We start from the raw sequence: 18,333 nt of genomic DNA on the forward strand, positions 1-18,333 counted from the left end.
AAAGACTTAAATACATAAAACAATATAAGTATATTTACAAAAGATAGCTATATTTGAATCCTCGTTCCGTTTTCTCAAAGATTTCTATACGTATACCTAGGGTATATGTACCCGTATCATACGCAGCTTCTAGATGTATTTACTATTGGTATATACCAATAAAAATCTGCTCCTTAGCAGCCTTAAATGATTAAGAAACATGTGGAACCAACCATTTGTCAAGTAGCATGAATTATTTAGCAAGAAAACAAAGTTAGGTATCTTTTTTTTCCTTTATAACCTAAAAACGTTTTTATGCATGCACACCATTTCTTCACCCCATTTTCTCATACTTACACTTCCATTTCTCTCTCAAAATACTCTTAACTTCATACTTGATCATCTCCAAGCATTTTCCCCATCATTTAGCTTCAAAAACAACACTTAAACCTCATAAGAAAACCTTACAAAAACACTTCAAGAAATCCTTCCAAGAACACCAACTTACTTCCAATCTTTCATCCACTTCCATCACCCTTTTGGTTCTAGGTTCTTACTCCTCTTTTACAACAACCTTGTCCAAGGAACTTGAGGTAGAATCTATGTTCATAACCTTATTCGATTCATATATATATAGCTATCTTATTTTGTGGTATAAAATTTTAACAACAAGAACATAGTTTGAATGTTTTCAAACTTGTTTGCAAACTAAATAGATCCTTCTAACTTAACTTTTAAAATACTCCGAGACCTGTAATATAACTTAAATATATGCTAATTTAACAAGGTATAACTTGGTTTTTCAAAGATTATCTTAAAAACTGTTTTTACGACGTCGGAGTGCCACCGGGGGCTGTTTTGGGTTGGATAATTAAAAACCATCTTAAACTTTGAATTGTAGGTTTATTTTCTGGAAAAATGATTTTTACTATGAATATGATAACACATAAAAATTTCATGATTTAACTCAAAGTATAAGTATTTTTAGAAAAATAATCATTTAAGGTTGTTTACATGATGGAAAATGATTAACTTCATAAGTTTCACTAAAGTTTGACCTATGCCGTGTGATTTTGAATACAAACTAAGGTATTTACAGTTCATAGTCTTAAAGAGGGACTCGATCCAAGGAGATGGCAAGTTGAATCAACGAAAACGGAGTTGTAACGAAGAAACTATGACCGAAACAAAATCGGATATCCAAGACTAGTTTAGCCACGAAAATAATTGGGAAAAATTAAATAAATCACATCTTTTTAAGTTAACATGATATTTTATATATATGTACTTATAATTCAATTTTATATGGTTCAGGATCACCCATAAACAATACGAGAAGATTAATCATAAGATCCCATGTTTGTACGCAACACGTCATTTGACAACACCGGTACTTTATGTACGCAACACGTCATTTGACAACACCGGTACCGTGGGTCAAGATTAATCTCGACCAATACATATACGATGGGGTTTTATTTATTTCGTTGGGGGTTTTATTTATTTCGTTGGATAATTAAAAACCATCTTGAACTTTGAATTGGAGGTTTATATTCTGGAAAAATGATATTTCTTATGAATATGTTAACACATAAAAATTTCATGATTTAATTCATAGTACAAGTATTTTTAGAAAAATGGTCATTAAATGATGTTTTTGTAACAAAAATGATTAACTTCATAAGTTTCACCAAAATTTGACCTATGACCTATGATTTCGAATACAAACTAAGGTATTTACAGTTCATATTCTTAAAGAGGGACTCGATCCAAGGAAGTGGAAAGTTGAATCAACGAAAACGGAGTTGTAACGAAGAAATTATGACCAAAACAAAATCGGATATCCAAGACTAGTTTAGCCACGAAAATAATTGGAGAAAATTAAATAAATCACATCTTCCTAAAGTAACATGATATTTTATACATATGTACTCATAATTTAATTTTATATGGTTCAGGATCACCCGTAAACAATACGAGAAGATTAATCATAAGATCCCATGATTGTACGCAACACGTCATTTGACAACACCGGTACTTTATGTACGCAACACGTCATTTGACAACACCGGTACCATGGGTCAAGATTAATCTCGACCAATACATATACGATGGGGGTTTTATTTATTTCATTGGGGGTTTATTAAACAACTAAATATGAACCATTAAAATTGAATTACTAACATCGGACTGCTAACTACGGACTAAGGAATTATTAAAAGTATTAAAAGTATTATAAGTATATATATGTGAGGATTGTTTAAAAAGAAAAGGTATTGATATATTATATATGGATAGGTTCGTGATATCAATCGGAGACCAAGTCGAAATTACATATCTTCAAGATAAAAGTGAGTATATAGTCCCACTTTTAAACTCTAAATATTTCGGGATGAGAATACATGTATTTTATGTTTTACGCTATGGACACAAGTAACTGAAAAATATATTCTACGTTGAGTTGTACCACTGGCATACTTCCCTGTAGCTTGGTAACTAATATTTACAGCGGTATTGTAAACGCGAATCCTGTTGATAGATCTATCGGGCCTGACAACCCCAACCGGACTGGACGACCAGTATTCAACGGTTGCACAGTACTTCGTTTTGTGACTACACTTGGTACGGTGTAGTAAGATTTCATAATAAAGGGAATATGCGACGTGATTAAATGTTAAGTATGGTTACCAAGTGCTCAATCACTTAGAATATTTTTATTAAAATGTTTATATATGAAATCTTGTGTTCCATTGTTATAACGCTGCTAGCATCAAACCTATATATCTCACCAACTTTATGTTGACGTTTTAAAGCATGTTATTCTCAGGTATGAATTAAGTCTTCCGTTGTGCATTAGCTCATGTTAAGGATACTACTTGGGACCTTTTAAGCCATGATACAAAGACGTTGCATTCGAGTCATTGGAGTTCAATAGAGAATATAAATAAGTAAATGACAGATTAGGTCATTTGGATATTATGAAATGTTAGACGAAAATGTCAAATATTGATGTAATGATAGTTTGCCTTTTAAGAATAAATGCAACGTTTGTAAAATGTATCATATAGAGGTCAAGTACCTCGCAATGTTATCATATGTTATTGTATTCGTCCCTATGGATTGGGTCGGGTCGTCTCATGTGGTATCAGAGCGTTGGTCATAGCGAACCAGGCCTTGTATTAGTGTGTCTAACTGGTAGTTGTTAGGATACATTAGTGAGTCTGGACTTTGACCGTGTCTACCTGTCAAAAAGTTTTGCTTATCATTTCTAGTCGGAAATCATCTGCTTATCATCCTTAGGAAATTGCCTGCCTATCATTCTCAAGTCTAGACACACTCTACTGCATTTAGTGCATCGATAGTGTATAGACGAAATTCATATCTTAGCGTATCTGATAATTCCTATCTTGGCGTATCTGTAGATTTGCTTGATATATGCCGTAACATCCTTTGTAGCCTACGAAATCTTTAGTATTACATATAGATATTCTATATAGTTATAATATCATCTGATATCCGAAAATCATTTCACGTCGAAGATCTCTTTCATCCACCAAATTGCCCTTTTCAACCTGAAGTGCTTACTGGCGAACCTGTTCGAGAAACCATTTTCTCTCCCTTTTTTTTTCCGAGTATCCCATCACGATTACATACTATCCCATAGTTCGAATCTTATTCATTCACTCGCTTCAACCGTTAATCATTCCGTAGTACTAGAAGAAGTTAACGAACTACGCGCTCGTGTGACGACTTTGGAGAACCTGGTGCGAAGGTTACGAACACCAGCAGCAGCACCAACAGCATAATCAGTACCACCATCATCGACGTCGACAGTACCCTTATCATCTCTAAACCATAATCGCGCCGTAACTCTCAATATCACAATCTGTACCTCGAATATCAACATTACACGCATCAATATCATCATCTGTACTTCAAGTATACTCTTTGTTTTACATATCATTCTACATTGATTAATTTCGTTCTACGTATTGTTCTACCTCATTTACCTTCGTCCGGCATGGCAATTATGTAATCTCTAAAGTTTTAGAGATCATGTAATCAAGTGCTAACAATAAATCAAATGAGTATAAAATCTTATTGACTCATTAAATCCATAATTACATCTGAAGAAAATATATATGCAAGTATATTTTCATAAAGATCGTAATTAAAAATTCTTTCGTACAAAACTGTTAATGATGAAAATATTTTAACGGGTGGGTAGTACCCAAGGAATATTTAAAATTCACATTAACAAGTTACACTGTACATTCTTCGAATCTGATTCAACGGTCATTTACTATCCTACTTACAATCATCGATATACGTATCAATTCATCACAGAATAACCATTTCCATTCAAATTTCATATTTTGATTTTTACCTATCCGAATCCAACAAGTGGCATAAAGAAGAAACATTGGACAGATTAAAAATTGTTAGAAACACACGAATTAACTAATTGAAAATCTGTTAAGGATTCCACGCTAACTGTTCCGGCTAACTGTTCCCAGCTAACTGATTAACATTTAATTTATCGCAATTTACATTCTCGCAATTTTATTTATCGTCATTTAATTTCTGTTATTTACTTTTACGCACTTTAAATAACGGGACACGTATGCAAGGTTTCGACTTATCATATCGACCCATCTATATATATATTTCGGAACAACCGTAGACACTCTATATGTGAAGGTGGGAGTTGGCTATACAGGGTCGGAGTTGATTCCAAAATATATATATACTTTGAGTTGTGATCGACACCGAGACCGGTACACGGGTCACGATACGTATTATTTAATTCGAATATTATATATTAAGTTATATATGAATTATTGGACCATTGAACTATTGAACTGCTAACTTTGGACAATTAAAATATTGATTATAACATATGAAACTAAACAATTCTTCAAGTTTGCCACTTGATTTCATCTTAAACCTCCTTTGTACCTCGACAATTACAATTCGCATTCACAACTTTTCATGATTCTTGAAAACGTCTCGATCGAGAAGTTGAACCAGCCGCACCTCGTCTACGGAATAAAGATTTATGCATACAGTTATGCACCTAAAAATTTTTGAACTCGAAGTTATAGTTAAAACGTATCCGCATCGAATTCCTTATCATCCATTAGCAAAAACAATCACGCGATTCCTTTTCAATTAACTAATTTTGTCACAGCTCCACTTCGATATCTCAGTAAGACTACTCTTATTACAATCTCGATATATATATATATATACGTTGTTCTTTCGCCATCGTTACCGGAGAACCTTTTATATTCCATCATATTACCATCAGCGTTTAATCATCTAAAAATACAATTCTCCTTAAACCATCTTGGTTTGATAACCAATGACCCAGATCCGATAACTTTGAAAATACTGACGAAGCAGCATGTTGTAGAAGGTCTTAATGACCAAATGTTGATGATAAAAGAAGGAAGTGTTAGGAACGCTCGATAGAAAATTGGTATTGAAAACCGGATTGAACAAACCATGAAGGAGACTCTGAACAAGTTACAAGGACTAAACTTGTACATAAAGAATTATGACGATTCTGTAGCAAACACCTTGCTTCTGAATCTAAACCCTTACGGGTCAATCTTCATCATCATCCTTCGACATTAGAAATTCCAAGATATTATCATATCTTTCATTATAAATATCCTCAATATTTCTGAAGATATTTTCACCACTATCCTTATCTGAAATCATTTATCTCTCTGTAATATCTGCGTTACAATATAAAGGAAACTGTGTTAGTTTCTAAATCCTTCAAGTTTAAAATAGGAATGTTCTGAAGCAGTGTTGGGAACTGATGCATGAACTAGTATAATATAATGAAACTTGATCAACTTCATTATATTACAGTAAGTCATGTTAAGTTTCTAATGGAATATGATGATTCACAGTACCGTCATCATGTGCCATGTTACACGACTTTTACATTCTATCCAATTCCGAAACATATTAAGAACAAATCATCTTGATAGTTCTATTTTCCTGGATATTCTGGTAATTTGACAAATCAAAATCGTGCCATTACCATTCCTTTCTTAGAGCATTAGCTATGTTCATTCCGAATTTTATACCTACGAATTTCGAACTATTGATCACTTGACTCAAGGACGGGAAGAAGAAACGAAGGGACAAAGTCCCAAAATAGAAATTGGGGTATAGATTACAGCAAATAGGAGAGAGTATTAACTATGGATGACAATGATTATGGAAAACAGAAGCAGGAGCATCGAAATATAAGGAAAGATATCAAACCCAATAACCACCCAGAAACTACAAACCGTGTGTATCAATACGTATGGCGACGTAAAGACACGGGAGAATTAGAAACATTATAATTCCAAGAAAATCATAAAAGTGAATAGATTCTTCTAGCGGTAGATGAAAGAGAAGAATGAAAGATATGAAAGTTAGAAGTATAACAAAAATCTGAACGGGATGAAGCATTTTAAAGGATACCTTAAGGTATGAATTAGAGGAGGAAGAGTAAGAGATGTGAGGTATGGAAGTAAGAAAGGGAAGGAGGTGGATTTATAGTGAAATATCCGACAAAGAAATCGAAACAGATTATCGCATTAAATCAAAGGAGATCCTGTTTTCTAAATCATCGAAGAACCAAATCTTATTACATAAGATTTTCTTTAAATCCCTTAAATTCTGGAAATCAATCCTAATCTCGACATCGGTTAAAACAATTCTATATTCACTCATTTCATTCTTTTGTGATAGCTTCACTCGTGCGCTTCACATGACTGAATCATTTTATCCATATCTTCCAATAATGATAAAACTCTATTAATACCTCATATTCGTCATGAAAACATTCCTATTGTTATTTATGACAACCTCTACCAAATTTCGGGACGAAATTTCTTTAACGGGTGGGTACTGTAACGACCCGGATTTTTCCGATCGTTTTACACTTATAAGATTAATATTTACATAAATTAAAACTTACCAACATGATAAGCAATCTAAATTGTTGAGATTTATGATTTTGAAAAGAGTTTTACATAACGTTTAACCGTATAGTTTGACCGATGATATCACGAACTATACAATATATGTTAATTATACGTTTGTGTATATATATGTATATATACATATTTAACATGATTTAAGGATGTTTAAATATCTCATTTTGTATTAATAACAATAAGTTATAAGTATATTTTGAAACTACTAACTTAAGCTTTCAAAACGATAACTATACGTAACGTTATTTGACATAAATACTTACGACCTATAATGTTTATACATATATCGTATATATAATGTATTTAATCACTTTTAAAGACTTAAATACATAAAACAATATAAGTATATTCACAAAAGATAGCTATATTTGAATCCTCATTCCATTTTTCACAAGATTTCTATACGTATATCTAGAGTATATGTACTCGTATCATACCTAGCTTCTATACGTATTTACTATTGGTATATACACATCAAATCACCACCAACCAGCCCTTGTTCATGCCTTATGTATAAGGTAACTACTTTTGTTATTTAGTATGACAATTTCACATGATTAAAAGATCTTTTCACAAAATTACAAATTTATACACCTTTTACACCACCATAAATACATGCATCCATTTTCAATTTTTGGAACATCATTTCTCTAGCTAAACACACACACTTACTAGCCTCATGTCTCTCTAAGAACTCCAGCAAAAATCCTCTCAAGAATCACCTTAAACACCACCATAAAAAGATCAACAAAAACACTACAAAAATACAACTTTCAATTCAAGTTTATGTCTTAAGTTGCTTCCAATCTTTCATCCAATTTCATCACTCTTTTGGTTCTAGCTTTTTACTCCTCTTTTACAGCAATCTTGTCCAAGTAACTTGAGGTAGTAACTTTGTTCATAACCTTATTCGATTCATATATATATAGCTATCTTATTGTATGGTATACAATTTTAACAACAAAAAACATAGTTTGAATGATTTCAAACTTGTTTGCAAACTAAATACATCCTTCTAACTTAACTTTTAAAATACTTCAAGACCTGTAATATAACTTAAATATATGCTAATTTAACAAGGTATAACTTGGTTTTTCAAAGAATACCTTAAAAAACTGTTTTTATGACGTCGGAGTGCAACCGGGGGCTGTTTTGGGTTGGATAATTAAAAACCATCTTGAACTTTGAATTGGAGGTTTATATTCTGGAAAAATGATATTTCTTATGAATATGTTAACACATAAAAATTTCATGATTTAATTCATAGTACAAGTATTTTTAGAAAAATGGTCATTAAATGATGTTTTTGTAACAAAAATGATTAACTTCATAAGTTTCACCAAAATTTGACCTATGACCTATGATTTCGAATACAAACTAAGGTATTTACAGTTCATATTCTTAAAGAGGGACTCGATCCAAGGAAGTGGAAAGTTGAATCAACGAAAACGGAGTTGTAACGAAGAAATTATGACCAAAACAAAATCGGATATCCAAGACTAGTTTAGCCACGAAAATAATTGGAGAAAATTAAATAAATCACATCTTCCTAAAGTAACATGATATTTTATACATATGTACTCATAATTTAATTTTATATGGTTCAGGATCACCCGTAAACAATACGAGAAGATTAATCATAAGATCCCATGATTGTACGCAACACGTCATTTGACAACACCGGTACTTTATGTACGCAACACGTCATTTGACAACACCGGTACCATGGGTCAAGATTAATCTCGACCAATACATATATGATGGGGGTTTTATTTATTTCATTGGGGGTTTATTAAACAACTAAATATGAACCATTAAAATTGAATTACTAACATCGGACTGCTAACTACGGACTAAGGAATTATTAAAAGTATTAAAAGTATTATAAGTATATATATGTGACGATTGTTTAAAAAGAAAAGGTATTGATATATTATATATGGATAGGTTCGTGATATCAATCGGAGACCAAGTCGAAATTACATATCTTCAAGACAAAAGTGAGTATATAGTCCCACTTTTAAACTCTAAATATTTCGGGATGAGAATACATGTATTTTATGTTTTACGCTATGGACACAAGTAACTGAAAAATATATTCTACGTTGAGTTGTACCACTGGCATACTTCCCTGTAGCTTGGTAACTAATATTTACAGCGGTATTGTAAACGCGAATCCTGTTGATAGATCTATCGGGCCTGACAACCCCAACCGGACTGGACGACCAGTATTCAACGGTTGCACAGTACTTCGTTTTGTGACTACACTTGGTACGGTGTAGTAAGATTTCATAATAAAGGGAATATGCGACGTGATTAAATGTTAAGTATGGTTACCAAGTGCTCAATCACTTAGAATATTTTTATTAAAATGTTTATATATGAAATCTTGTGTTCCATTGTTATAACGCTGCTAGCATCAAACCTATATATCTCACCAACTTTATGTTGACGTTTTAAAGCATGTTATTCTCAGGTATGAATTAAGTCTTCCGCTGTGCATTAGCTCATGTTAAGGATACTACTTGGGACCTTTTAAGCCATGATACAAAGACGTTGCATTCGAGTCATTGGAGTTCAATAGAGAATATAAATAAGTAAATGACAGATTAGGTCATTTGGATATTATGAAATGTTAGACGAAAATGTCAAATATTGATGTAATGATAGTTTGCCTTTTAAGAATAAATGCAACGTTTGTAAAATGTATCATATAGAGGTCAAGTACCTCGCAATGTTATCATATGTTATTGTATTCGTCCCTATGGATTGGGTCGGGTCGTCTCATGTGGTATCAGAGCGTTGGTCATAGCGAACCAGGCCTTGCATTAGTGTGTCTAACTGGTAGTTGTTAGGATACATTAGTGAGTCTGGACTTTGACCGTGTCTACCTGTCAAAAAGTTTTGCTTATCATTTCTAGTCGGAAATCATCTGCTTATCATCCTTAGGAAATTGCCTGCCTATCATTCTCAAGTCTAGATATACTCTACTGCATTTAGTGCATCGATAGTGTATAGACGAAATTCATATCTTAGCGTATCTGATAATTCCTATCTTGGCGTATCTGTAGATTTGCTTGATATATGCCGTAACATCCTTTGTAGCCTACGAAATCTTTAGTATTACATATAGATATTCTATATAGTTATAATATCATCTGATATCCGAAAATCATTTCACGTCGAAGATCTCTTTCATCCACCAAATTGCCCTTTTCAACCTGAAGTGCTTACTGGCGAACCTGTTCGAGAAACCATTTTCTCTCCCTTTTTTTTTCCGAGTATCCCATCACGATTACATACTATCCCATAGTTCGAATCTTATTCATTCACTCGCTTCAACCGTTAATCATTCCGTAGTACTAGAAGAAGTTAACGAACTACGCGCTCGTGTGACGACTTTGGAGAACCTGGTGCGAAGGTTACGAACACCAGCAGCAGCACCAACAGCATAATCAGTACCACCATCATCGACGTCGACAGTACCCTTATCATCTCTAAACCATAACCGCGCCGTAACTCTCAATATCACAATCTGTACCTCGAATATCAACATTACACGCATCAATATCATCATCTGTACTTCAAGTATACTCTTTGTTTTACATATCATTCTACATTGATTAATTTCGTTCTACGTATTGTTCTACCTCATTTACCTTCGTCCGGCATGGCAATTATGTAATCTCTAAAGTTTTAGAGATCATGTAATCAAGTGCTAACAATAAATCAAATGAGTATAAAATCTTATTGACTCATTAAATCCATAATTACATCTGAAGAAAATATATATGCAAGTATATTTTCATAAAGATCGTAATTAAAAATTCTTTCGTACAAAACTGTTAATGATGAAAATATTTTAACGGGTGGGTAGTACCCAAGGAATATTTAAAATTCACATTAACAAGTTACACTGTACATTCTTCGAATCTGATTCAACGGTCATTTACTATCCTACTTACAATCATCGATATACGTATCAATTCATCACAGAATAACCATTTCCATTCAAATTTCATATTTGGATTTTTACCTATCCGAATCCAACAAGTGGCATAAAGAAGAAACATTGGACAGATTAAAAATTGTTAGAAACACACGAATTAACTAATTGAAAATCTGTTAAGGATTCCACGCTAACTGTTCCGGCTAACTGTTCCCAGCTAACTAATTAACATTTAATTTATCGCAATTTACATTCTCGCAATTTTATTTATCGTCATTTAATTTCTGTTATTTACTTTTACGCACTTTAAATAACGGGACACGTATGCAAGGTTTCGACTTATCATATCGACCCATCTATATATATATTTCGGAACAACCGTAGACACTCTATATGTGAAGGTGGGAGTTGGCTATACAGGGTCGGAGTTGATTCCAAAATATATATATACTTTGAGTTGTGATCGACACCGAGACCGGTACACGGGTCACGATACGTATTATTTAATTCGAATATTATATATTAAGTTATATATGAATTATTGGACCATTGAACTATTGAACTGCTAACTTTGGACAATTAAAATATTGATTATAACATATGAAACTAAACAATTCTTCAAGTTTGCCACTTGATTTCATCTTAAACCTCCTTTGTACCTCGACAATTACAATTCGCATTCACAACTTTTCATGATTCTTGAAAACGTCTCGATCGAGAAGTTGAACCAGCCGCACCTCGTCTACGGAATAAAGATTTATGCATACAGTTATGCACCTAAAAATTTTTGAACTCGAAGTTATAGTTAAAACGTATCCGCATCGAATTCCTTATCATCCATTAGCAAAAACAATCACGCGATTCCTTTTCAATTAACTAATTTTGTCACAGCTCCACTTCGATATCTCAGTAAGACTACTCTTATTACAATCTCGATATATATATATACGTTGTTCTTTCGCCATCGTTACCGGAGAACCTTTTATATTCCATCATATTACCATCAGCGTTTAATCATCTAAAAATACAATTCTCCTTAAACCATCTTGGTTTGATAACCAATGACCCAGATCCGATAACTTTGAAAATACTGACGAAGCAGCATGTTGTAGAAGGTCTTAATGACCAAATGTTGATGATAAAAGAAGGAAGTGTTAGGAACGCTCGATAGAAAATTGGTACTGAAAACCGGATTGAACAAACCATGAAGGAGACTCTGAACAAGTTACAAGGACTAAACTTGTACATAAAGAATTATGACGATTCTGTAGCAAACACCTTGCTTCTGAATCTAAACCCTTACGGGTCAATCTTCATCATCATCCTTCGACATTAGAAATTCCAAGATATTATCATATCTTTCATTATAAATATCCTCAATATTTCTGAAGATATTTTCACCACTATCCTTATCTGAAATCATTTATCTCTCTGTAATATCTGCGTTACAATATAAAGGAAACTGTGTTAGTTTCTAAATCCTTCAAGTTTAAAATAGGAATGTTCTGAAGCAGTGTTGGGAACTGATGCATGAACTAGTATAATATAATGAAACTTGATCAACTTCATTATATTACAGTAAGTCATGTTAAGTTTCTAATGGAATATGATGATTCACAGTACCGTCATCATGTGCCATGTTACACGACTTTTACATTCTATCCAATTCCGAAACATATTAAGAACAAATCATCTTGATAGTTCTATTTTCCTGGATATTCTGGTAATTTGACAAATCAAAATCGTGCCATTACCATTCCTTTCTTAGAGCATTAGCTATGTTCATTCCGAATTTTATACCTACGAATTTCGAACTATTGATCACTTGACTCAAGGACGGGAAGAAGAAACGAAGGGACAAAGTCCCAAAATAGAAATTGGGGTATAGATTACAGCAAATAGGAGAGAGTATTAACTATGGATGACAATGATTATGGAAAACAGAAGCAGGAGCATCGAAATATAAGGAAAGATATCAAACCCAATAACCACCCAGAAACTACAAACCGTGTGTATCAATACGTATGGCGACGTAAAGACACGGGAGAATTAGAAACATTATAATTCCAAGAAAATCATAAAAGTGAATAGATTCTTCTAGCGGTAGATGAAAGAGAAGAATGAAAGATATGAAAGTTAGAAGTATAACAAAAATCTGAACGGGATGAAGCATTTTAAAGGATACCTTAAGTCAAACTTATTCTTTGTGATTTGTCCACGGCTTCTTTCATAGTTTCGCGTAATCCGCTTTTCGGTACTAAATTTTCTATTGAATGTTTCCAATATAATGATACACCGGAAGCACGAGGAGGTATATAATTTCGAACGTGAATATTTATGAAAATATCCTCAGAAATATCGAAGATATTGATGATGATATTTTGGAATTTCTAAGTTCGATGGTTGATGGAGGAAGATTTTACGCAAGTTTTTAACATGAGTACATAGCAAGATATTCGTTGAAGGTTTCATCGGATCCAGAATTACCTGGATTCTTTGAATATACGGTATGGTCCTTGTATTTGTCTTTGGTCTCCTTCGTGGTTAGCTCAATCCGTTTTCCAGTTCCAACTTTTCTGAGCTTTTCCAACATACTATTCTTTATCATCAAACTTTCGATGATTATGGTCGTTTATGGTTGTCTATGGTTTCTGCTGCTTCATTCAGCTTTTTCAACATTCAGAGTATTGATTTGTGACTGAGTGCTTTTCAGAATTTCAGAAGGAGAGATCATCATTCTAAGAGATAAATGTCATACATATAACTGTTGATGTAGATATGCTATGAGTTTTCAAAGTACTGATTGCTGATTCCCGGTAATTGGTATGACAGTTCTCGTTACAAGATGCGGATGGTATATGATAGGGTTTCAATGAATAAATATAATGATTTGTCAGAGAGATTTAAGCCAAGAAGTAACGAGGTTGCTGGTATGTCTGCTGGTAATATGGTGGAATATAAAAGAATTCTCCAGTATCAAAAGGGTAATTGTATATATATCAGGATTATAGTAAGACTACTTCGAATGAAAAGTCGAAGTTAACTTGCTGGAGCTGTGACTAAATTGACTACTTTGAAAAGGAATTGCAAAGTTATTTTTTTTTTTTGTTAATAGATGTCAAAGGATCTGACGCGGTTACGTGTTAAACTTTTACTCAGTTGCCGAGAGTTTCTCAGGTGCATAACTATATGCATAACTCTTTCCTTCCGTAGATGAAGTGCGGTTGGTTTATCCTCTCGATTGAGGTGTTTTCAAGAATCATGAAAGGTTTGAACGCAGAATGTAATCATGAAGATACAAATAAGATTTAAGACGAAATCAAGTAGCAAACTTGAAGAATTGTTTAGTTTCATATGTTATAATCAATATTTTAATTCATTTTAATTGTCCAATGTTGATAGTCCACAGTTACTAGTCCACAGTTAGCATTTCAATAATTCATATATAATATTCGAATTAATTAATACGTGTCGTGACCCGATATTTAAAGTGCATAAAATAAATAACAGAAATTAAATGATGATAAATTAAATTGCGAGAATATAAATTGCGATAAATAAATTACGATAAATAAATTGCAATAATTAAATTGCGATAAATAAAATGTAATCAGTTAGCTAGGAACACTTAGCTAGGAACAGTTAGCGTGGATTCTTAACAAAATTATTCTCATAGTTTAGTTGTTTGTTTCTAACAAATTTTATTTTGTTTAATGTTTTCTTCTTTATGCCACTTGTTGGATTCTGATAGTTCAAAATTCAAATATGAAATTGAATGAAAATGGTTGCTCTGTGGTGAACGGATACGTATATCGGTGGATGTAAATAGGATAGTAAATAACCGTTGAATCAGATTCGAAGAATGTACAGTGTAACTTATTAATGTGAAGTCTAAATATTCCTCGGGTATTACCTACCCGTTAAAATATTTTCATCATTAACAGTTTGTACGAAAGAATTTTTAATTATAATCTTTATGAAAATATATATACATATATATTTTCTTCAGATATAATTATGGATTTAATGAGTCAATATGATATTAAACTCATTTGATTTATTGTTAGAAGAAAAATATATAATCTCTAAAACATTAGAGATTACATAATCGCAATACTGAACGAAGATAATTGATGTAGAACGATACGTAGAATGATGATTAAGTTCGAGGTATAGATTGTGATGTTGAGGCGTGTGTTGTTGTGGTTTATGTTGTTGCTGGTGGTACTGTTGATGCTGTTGATGTTGCTGAAGCTGGTACATTTTGCACCATATTTTCCAAATTTATTTTTAGAGCGCGAAATTTGTTGACTTCTTCCATTATTCCAGAATGATTGTCGGTCGGAACGAGTGGATGAATAAGATATAGAATTGTGGATGGAATATAATCTTGGCGAGATATTCGGGAAACGAGAGAGAAAATAGTATTACAAACAGGTTCGCTGGTAAGTATTTCAGGTTCATCGCCAAGAGGTAAATTCGTTTGTTGGAATGGAAAAGATCGCTTTCTTCTTGTCTCTGTTGGTTTAGTCGGCTACGAACCCATTGCCAATTCATCCTGAATTGGTGATGACTGATTTTGTTGATCCATTCTAGTTATACTGCTTTCGGATTTCGAGTGGAAATCTATATCAGAATAGCTGTCAGAATAATTATCGGAATAGCTATCAGAATCTGAGGGACTCGAACTGGTTGAGGGATTCATCTCGTACGATTAGATGAAGGATTTTCGATAAGAAATAGATTATAGGATGTAGATTAGTACCCTGCAATACATAATTTACATATGCATATATAATACTAAAAATCTCATAAATTATGGAGGAATCTACGGAGGCTGTCAGGCAAAGGTAATAGTAACAGATACGCTAAGATATGAATTAGCAGATATGCTAAGATATGAATTTGTCTATACACTATTAATACAATCAATGCAGTAAGATGTGTCTAGACTAAGAATGATAAGCAGGTAATTTTCTAAGGATGATAAGTAGATAATTTTCGACACGAAACGATAAGCAAAACTTTTGACATACAGACACGGTCGAAGTCCAGACTCACTAATGCATCCTAACAACTATCAGTTAGACACACTAATGCAAGACATGGTTCGCTAAGACCACCGCTCTGATACCAACTGAAAGGACCCGTCCTAATCCATCCGGACAAAGTCCACATCGATTACAAATGATTCATAATAGTTAGTTACATCGCGAGGTACTTGACCTCTATATGATACATTTTACAAACATTGCATTCGTTTTAAAAGAAAAACTTTCATTTCATTGAAAATTGACGACATGCATACCATTTCATAATACATCCAATTATAATTAACTTAATAATGATCTTGATGAACTCGATGACTCGAATGCAAAGTCTTTTGAAATATGTCATGAATGACTCCAAGTAGTATCTCTAAAATGAGCAAATGCACAGCGGAAGATTTCTTTCATACCTGAGAATAAACATGCTTTAAAGTGTCAACCAAAAGGTTGGTGAGTTCATTTATTTATCATAAATAATCATTTCATAATTTTAATAGACCACAAGATTTCATATTTCCATTTCTCATAAACATACGTCCCATGCATAGAGACAAAAATATCATTCATATGGATTGAACACCTGGTAACCGACATTCACAATATGCATATAAGAATATCCCCATCATTCCGGGATCCTCCTTCGGACATGATATAAATTTCGAAGTACTAAAGCATCCGGTACTTTGGATGGGGCTTGTTGGGCCCGATAGATCTATCTTTAGAGTTCGCGTCAATTAGGGTGTCTGTTCCCTAATTCTTAGATTACCAGACTATGTAGGGGCATATTCGATTCAATAATCCAACCATAGAATGTAATTTTTGGATACTTGTGTCTATTTCGTAAAACAGTTATAAAAAACAGCGCATGTATTCTCAGTCCCAAAAATATATATTGCAAAAGCATTTAAAAAGGGAATAATGAAACTCACTATACTGTATTTTGTAGTAAAAATACATATGACGATATTGAACAATGCAGGGTTGGCATCGGATTCACGAACCTATATCATTTATATATATGTCAACACATATAATGGAAATCAAACAACATTATATATATTTAATTATGAATTAAGATTAATATTTTTATATAATTTTATCAATATTAATAATACGTTATAATGCTTATTTGTTATATAATTTAATTAACATTATATTAATAACATTATATTAGTTAAAACAATATATTATGTAATATCAGTATACATAAATATATTTTTATATAAATGTTTTCTGTTTGCAAAATTTAATAATTATAATAATACTAAATCAAGGATAATAATAATAATAACGTTAGTAGTATGGGCAATAAAAATAATAAAATGTTGCTTTTTAAAAATGATAATTTTTATAATGAAAATGATAGTTTTTAATGATAACAAAATAATAATTTTAGTAGGAATGATACTTTTAATAATAATAGTAGTTTTTAAATAAAAAATATAAGTTTTTTTTTAATAATAATGATAGTGATAGTAAATTTTTTTGATAATAATACTTAAATATAATAGTAATAATAATTTAACTATAATCTTAATAAATATAATACATGATAATTAATACTTATAATAATAATAATAATAATAATAATAATTAATAATACTTTATAAAATAAAATAAAAACGCGTTAGGTGGTGTAAATCCCCAAATCAGATCGAGAGCAAAATTTCAAGAGAAGAAGAAAGAAAGAAAATTAACGGGTAATCGATCCCTAATCTTCTTCATCTTCAACAGGTAAATCCAGCAACAACCATCGATGAATAGCAGGTCATTGGTTTGTCGTCACCTTCGTTCACTTCATTATCGGTGTTCTTCATCTTTGTCAATTATCATCCTTCATCAATTAAGCACGTAATCGATCTATTAATTGGTGATGTAGGTAAATTTGATTCTTTATTATTGTTTTAATTTCTTCATCGTACAATAACTTTTCTGTATTTTACTTAATTAAATCAATTACGAACAGTAACGACATTAGGGTTTTAAATGATGATGATGAATCGTGGTAATATTAAAATAGGTGATGATGGTGATCGGTTGGAAGGTTTGATTGAATGTAAAACCCTAAATAGAAGTAGCAATTGTGCAGCAGCAACATTTGGTTGCCAGGTCTGGTACAGGTTGCTTACAGGATGATGATTGGTTCCTGAAATACCCACAAGGTATCCATCGTATGTAACAGGTATGGTCCATTCCTTTGGAAAGATAGCCAATTTCTGATTAATCGGACAGGTACATATATTTATATGCAAATCTTGGTTTTTCTAGCATAAAATAATTTGAGATATATATAATAGTTAAAGTCTTCATTATATTAGAATTTACTAACTGTTCTTGCATACAATTTTAT

Source organism: Rutidosis leptorrhynchoides, chromosome 1, assembly GCF_046630445.1.
Source record: "Rutidosis leptorrhynchoides isolate AG116_Rl617_1_P2 chromosome 1, CSIRO_AGI_Rlap_v1, whole genome shotgun sequence".
Taxonomy (NCBI): Eukaryota; Viridiplantae; Streptophyta; class Magnoliopsida; order Asterales; family Asteraceae; genus Rutidosis; species Rutidosis leptorrhynchoides.